The sequence below is a fragment of the Scyliorhinus torazame genome, chromosome 26 (assembly GCF_047496885.1).
Source record: "Scyliorhinus torazame isolate Kashiwa2021f chromosome 26, sScyTor2.1, whole genome shotgun sequence".
Classification (NCBI taxonomy): Eukaryota; Metazoa; Chordata; class Chondrichthyes; order Carcharhiniformes; family Scyliorhinidae; genus Scyliorhinus; species Scyliorhinus torazame.
The window spans coordinates 19,781,568-19,788,326 of record NC_092732.1 but is presented as its reverse complement, the minus strand read 5'-3'; the positions used below and the strand labels follow the sequence as shown (position 1 = coordinate 19,788,326).

Below are 6,759 nucleotides of genomic sequence, written 5' to 3'. Positions count from 1 at the left end.
CAACTTTTAAACACTGCACGTAACTTCCGCAACATGAGCATTTTCACAAGCTTTGTGAGTACAGATTTCCCCAGCGCCTAATCGGTGTCAATCTCAGAGTACCAGTGAACTGGTTAATGTCCAGTACGCTGCAGCAGCTGTTTCCCGGATCAGACCTCTTCATTCCTCATTCAGAACTGTCCAATTGCAGGAGGTGGGTCATTGATATCGTCATTCGTGTAGGAAATCACTGCCATACCATGAGTATTTAATATTGGTATGAAATGTTAAATCGCAAAGCCTTGCCTGCCCTTCTGGGCTGTAAAGAAAGAACATGTCCTATCTGAGCGGAAGAGTGGAGTGCGTCTGTCAGTGGTGTTAGTGTGGGGGAGGGAGGCATTCGCCCCCGTGTATCAGGATCAATGATTGGCCCTGAACTTAGAAATAAAAAAACATAACCTTGGCCATTTACACATAGTTGATTGTGAGCTCTTGCTCTGCAGCGTTCCCCACATAGCAACATCCACTATACTTCCATTAGTCCTGAAGTGTGTCACTTTCTCTTTTTGTCCTGGTATTCATTCATTTGTATCTTGTCACTAGATTACTCCCGGTGGTGCCGTCCATGCAAGCAGAAGGGAAATGCTGCCAAACAAGCCTTGTGACTGTGCACAGTTAGATAGTTCAAAGTCAGAGATCCTGAAGAGCCGGAGCCTGGGACAAATCAACCTGAGACACAATAACTGTGAGAGACAAAATCATTCACCATTCAATTGTTAGTCTCGGCATTTGATTCAAATTAGATTCATTAATGAGAGAATGGGCTATTTTATAGTTTACTCTTGCACCCCATCCTTCATTGGGAATATTGTCTCTTCCTGATACAACAGAACCACTGGTGAATGATTTTGTCTCTCTCAGTTATCGTGTTTTAGGTAGTTTTGTTCCAGCCTCCGGCAATTCACTCTCTGGCTGAACTACCTAAAAGGTGCACAATCACAAGGCTTGTTTGGCAGCATGTCCGATCTGCTTGAATGAACGGCAGCACCGGGAATAATTTAATGACAGAATACACGGCTTGGTATGGACACATCGACTCTCTGCTCTCTGATCATTGCAGGTGTCCAGGACAGTGATTCTTTCATTTATTTATGAAAGGAAGGGGCTCTGAGGGATGTCCTTGGTAGGTGGAAATGGCTCCAATTGGCTCTGCACGGCAAAAACTTGCGATTCCTTCTTTAATAATCAGGAGTCTAGGTACAACTGTGATCTAACCGAAACTCCCCATCCCAAGAAGCTTTCCAGTCACCTCCCTCATTATTACACCAAAGGCTGTAATTGCCAGGATTGTTCCTGTGCTTGGTGAGGAGTTTGGAATCCAATTCCTTTGCTATCCACTGGAATGTTTGCAGGGCGGGATACGGAGGGTCACACCACTTTTATTGAATTACCTTTGTGTCATCGCTTTATAAGTACGAGTCCATGTGTCCACGTGTACTTATATGACCAAGATATCTCATACACCTTACTCTTTCTATCTTTATGTTTCTGAATTGGCAACCCTATCAGTATTTAGAATACACGTGACTGGCGGGAGATAGTGGGATGAGGATGGAATCTGTGTGTCCTCGGGCTGGCATGGATAACGTGGCCAAATGGCCTCCATTTGTACCGTGACTTTTCGATGATTTAAGACGTTATTTTGACTTTCCAATGATGAAATTGAAACCAATTTCCATTTGCCACCTTCTCCCTCGATTCTACTTTGAACGTGTGACCACTCTTCAGCTATCGCGACAATTGAATTATCTTCAGATTTGTATAAGCACTACTTTTGTAGATTAATGACCTACATACGTGTGACGCTGTGTATTTTAATGATCAACCGGCAGAGTTTGAAGTGTGTTTCAAGAGTCTGGGAACATATGTAGACCAGAAGCTAAGCTTCACAGAGAACAGCGGCAGCATATTTAAAATTGCTTTTAATTAGAAACTAAAAGTGTTTGAAATGAATCAAAATGCTTCAGAGAAGGTATAAAAAGTTCTGGCAGATATTATTTGAACGGTTAACATGCCAGTCTGGTATGGTTACCTCAGTGTGAACAGCAACGGTAAGCTAGCGAGAATTGTCAACACTTCAGGTAAAACCGTTGGTCGACAGCACACGCAACTCAATAATTTGTTTCCCAAGTTGCTCAGAGGAATGTTCAGACCATCACCGGTAGACCCTCTCACTCTTTGAGCCGATGCTTTATAATGTTGCGTGGGACAATCGGCTCCAGAGGTATTTTGTTCCCAGTACCATGAACACTCAATAACATAATTATAATTTAACTTGCTGTTTTTCATATATATTTAGTGAATTGTGTTCTGCGTGTGTGGTATGAATGCATGAAATATATTGGCAAAAGAATGAATGGTGGCATACAAGCAATATTTATAGTTTTTACTGCTATACTGGATGTGAAACCAAATACAATTGTACACTTTTGCATGGGAAATTAAACGCTATTATTATTATTCCTCCAAATCATTCGCAATATCGCAACGCCATTTCCAGCAAGCAACTGGCCATTTGTCCCCTCTAATCCTGCCGCACTATCTAAATTCACATTAACAGTTAGAATGCTGTTACGTGTTAATTTCAATCACCAAGATATTGGTTGGGAAATTTCTGGGAGATTGATATTGAAAGAGTTTCTTTATATCGGGAGGTGTCTTTGTTGTGACTCAGTGTAACAAAGTATCTGTTCATCCGGAGTAATCAGAATGGAGATATAAATTGGAATATACAGACAGAACAAGACAAAAGTCCAGCGAGACGATGGACTGAATTCCTACTAATTAGCTCAGAACTCGTCCTGACAAAACGAGGAAATCTACCACTTGTAGAGAGAATAGTTCCAAATGCAACCCTTCTTTCTAAACATACTCTACATCTTCCATCTCTGACATGTTGGTTTCAATCAATACTTCCTGGGACAAGGAAAAATGGAATCATGGGAAATTTCATACGTCACTCTCCAGATCTGTCTCTGACTGTTCAGGGCCTGTTTACACCGTCTGGCTCAACAGTGTGAATGGAACTTACCCGTTTGTCGCTCTTTCCGCCCCTGTCTTTGTGTTGTCTCGCTCAAACTGAAACTGAACAAGGGCAAGAAGTATTAATGAAGTGTTAGGTCATCCAAATCCTGGACCAGGTCCCAGAAATAGCTGAGAAAACAATTAATTGTACAGCAGTTTTAGATTCATCTTCAAATATCGAACAGAATGTCAACATGAAGCATTGAAGTCAGAGTCGGGTTTGAACTGGACTTCACACAATACTAAACACAAAGAGAGTGTCCGTGATGTAGTTTGCAAATGTCTCAGTCACTTACTTTTCATTTTGGCTTTTGTTGTCCCATTTTCCTGAAAGGAGGAACTATAATTAGCAAAATAAAATCAGGAGAAGATAATAACATTGGATACGGAATCATGGCAATGTCCCTCATGAACAGGATTCCTCACCTGATCTGCCGCCTTTACAAATCCAAATGGGAAGTAGAATCAACAAGAGAACCAGAACCGCCAGGACAGCGATGAAAGCGGGAAGGGCCCAACGGCACCATCCTGCAGAGACAACACAATTAAAATCTGCTTCTCTGTCTCATCCTTATCGCCTGGTATTCTCAGTTGGGAAACGGAACTCAGTTAAAAAATCGAAACCTGAACCTTGGGAGGGAAAGGGGGAAAGTAAACCCCGGGAAACAGATAGCGACACCTGAAATGGAATCAAAGAATTTACAGTGCAGAAGGAGGCCATTCGGCCCATCGAGATTGCATCTGCCCTTGGAAAGAGCACCCTTCAGCTTATCCCTTTAACCCAGTTACCCCACCTAACCGTTTTGGACACGATGGACAATTTAGCATGGCCAATCCACCTAACCTGAACATCTTTGGACTGTGGGAGGAAACCGGAGCACCCGGAGGAAACCCACGCAGACACGGGGAGAACGTGCAGACTCCACACAGACAGTGGCCCAAGCCGGGAATCGAAACTGGAACCGTGGAGCTGTGAAGCAACAGTGCTAACCACTGTGCTACTGTGCCGCCTTTTGATTTCGTTCTGTTGAAGTGTTTTGAAAAAGTAACTATGTTAAAGGTGTTGGAAATATCTCCAAATAAGAAAATGGCTAGAGTATTCGAGTGCACAACGTTAGACCATGGAAATGATCTATCTGGCAGGCCTGTCAGTGTTGTTCCACACTCACAGTGCATCAGTTTGTATGATGCAAACAGCACCTGATGTCATAGTGGAAAAACGGAGCCAGTGAATGATGCTGCCCTTTGTCCTCGTGTCAACTCTGAAAGTTCTATCCAAATTGGGTCAATCTCCCTCAGCTTTCCCTCATAGACCTGTACATTGCTCCCTATTAAATATTTCTGCAGATCCCCTTCTGAAAGTAACTAGTAAATATGATTTTGCTGCGTGTTCCAGATTTCATGAACTTTCAGTGTAAATCACACTCTCCAAAGATCCGCAGTTTTTGCTGATTATCTTCAATCTGTGTCCCCTTGATTGCTCACCTCCTGCCATTGTACACTGTTCCTATTAGCTGCTCCATCGAAACGTTCTGGTTTTGATCGCCGCCTCGATCATTTCTCTTCTTAACCTTCTCTTCTGTAAGAACAGGAGTCCAAGCTTCTCCAGTCTCTCCACATTAACTGAAGTGGCCAGTTCCCAACAAATCTCCCCGGCTCTCTCGGTAGACTTGTGACTTCCACCCCTAAAAAGCTGTGTGCAGCTGATCACAATACTGTGAACGTGACCAGCTAATGCTTTCTGGCGCATCAACACATCGCCCTTGCTTTTAAACTCGATTCCTCAATTTAAAAATTCAATGATTCCGGATGTCTTCCAGCATTAATTTATCTTCCCATTTTCATCTCCAAACATTACTCAATCAGAGAATAATTGCAGCACAGAAGGAGGCCATTCAGCCCACCAACTCTCTGCTACCTCTCGACAGCAACAGCACGCTTTATTCCACTCGCCTGCAATTCCTCTTCACCCTCTCCATTCTTCCATTTCTCACCATTCTCCAAGTCCCTTTCGAACGCCACGATTGAACTGCTTCAACCACAGTCTCAGGCAGTATGTTCCAATGATGAACATTCGGTGTACAGAAGGGTCCTCCATCTTGTTGCAGTTCATTCCTTTCCCAACCACAGCACATTTGTACAGACCTGCCCTCCATCCTTCGGTCACCGGGTACTGATTTTCACTCTGTACTCAGCCCAGATCCCTCCTGATCTGTAACCACCACTATCAAATATCTGCTCAAACTTCTCTTCTCCGAGGAGAACAGCATCAGTGGCTATCGGTAATGCACGGGAATTAATTTTCCCGCCCTTGATACCATTGCCTTGATACTTTTCTGCACTGTCTCTAATACATTCTCCAGACAATCTGGTGCCCAGATAGGACGTAATACTTCAGTTGATGCTGAACCAGAGATTTGTTAATGTTCATCACAGCTCCCTTCTTGTTCTACTTTCTGCCCTATTGCTAATGTCAAGGCCTTTGCATGCATTAGTAACCGCCCTGCCCATGTCAATGGTTTGTGACAATAAAGCTCCGATTCCCTGCCCAAGTAATACCTGTGCGATATACGTGGAATAATTTCTGAAAATGACATATCTGTGAAGTGCTAGACCCAGAGATTAATGTTCGAAAAGATTGTAGGTCTCAGGAAGCAGCATTCAAACAATAAAACAGATGTTCACGGATGATGGGTTCTGGAAAATGAGACTCAGAGAAAATAAATGAATGTCTCATAAAACAAGTCATTTTTAGACAACGATTTCCACTTTTGCCTGGTTTCTGTATGTAAAGACCATCCAGCATAGAACTGACCACAAGTCCATTCCAAAGTCTACCCCGTAAAAAGGGTGGTTGTTGCGGATTCAATAACTTCGAAAAGGGAAAACAGATTCTAGTTTAAAGGGAAAATGCGACAGAGCTATCGGGGTAAAAATTGGAGAGCATTTGTTTTTATTTAACAGGCTTCAGAGTCTTATCTTCCAGCTAATCATTCTTATTGATTATAACTTGAATTCAAACCATCATTGTGAAGATCGCCAACTCACCTGTCCTTGTCTCTGCTGATTTGGGGAACGACACGCTCGTTGTCCATTTTTTGATTCGAGACCCCAGTTGAACAATACAAGTACAGACAGCGCCTCTAGTCCAGAGTTCCATCGACACCATGATCTGACTGGTGATGCTGTAGGTCCCGTCCTCCGCCATTGTACCGGGATAGCTCGATCCCTCGGTTAACAGGCCGGAAATATTCCAGAAAATAGCAATCCGGTTAGAAGAAAGTCCACTGACCAAACACACCAAGGGGACGGTTTCACTCGAATTCTCCTCACCCTGTGGCACAAATATCAGCACCGCCGTCTTGTTGGTGGAACTGTCTGGACACAGATTGACACATATTCAACGATTGATTCACACAAAATTATAATATTGTGCATGATCAGCATTCATTTCAATTGTTCTCTTACCTCCAACTAGTAATGTAGCTGCTTTCTGGAACGGTGCATAGCTATCCATATCAGCACAGTAGAAGGAACCCGAGTCAATCGCCTGAACATTGCGGATTTCCAGAATCAGTACTTGTTTGCTGTTGCCTTTTTTAGAAATGAACTTACAATCGGCCCAATTACAGGATAAAATGTCGATTGCTTTCGGGGCTTCCACTCCTTGTTTGTACCAGCCATAGCTAGACACCA

General features: G+C 43.1%; 1 long non-coding RNA gene across 1 annotated transcript; it reads right to left on the bottom strand.

The window, feature by feature from the left end:
* Positions 1-3,069: 3,069 nt before the first annotated feature.
* LOC140403065 (uncharacterized) lies at positions 3,070-3,561 on the bottom strand. Its single transcript, XR_011938239.1, has 3 exons — positions 3,490-3,561; positions 3,360-3,390; positions 3,070-3,123 (listed from the first exon to the last, which is right to left on the bottom strand). It is a non-coding gene; the product is annotated as an uncharacterized lncRNA (long non-coding RNA).
* Positions 3,562-6,759: the final 3,198 nt, after the last annotated feature.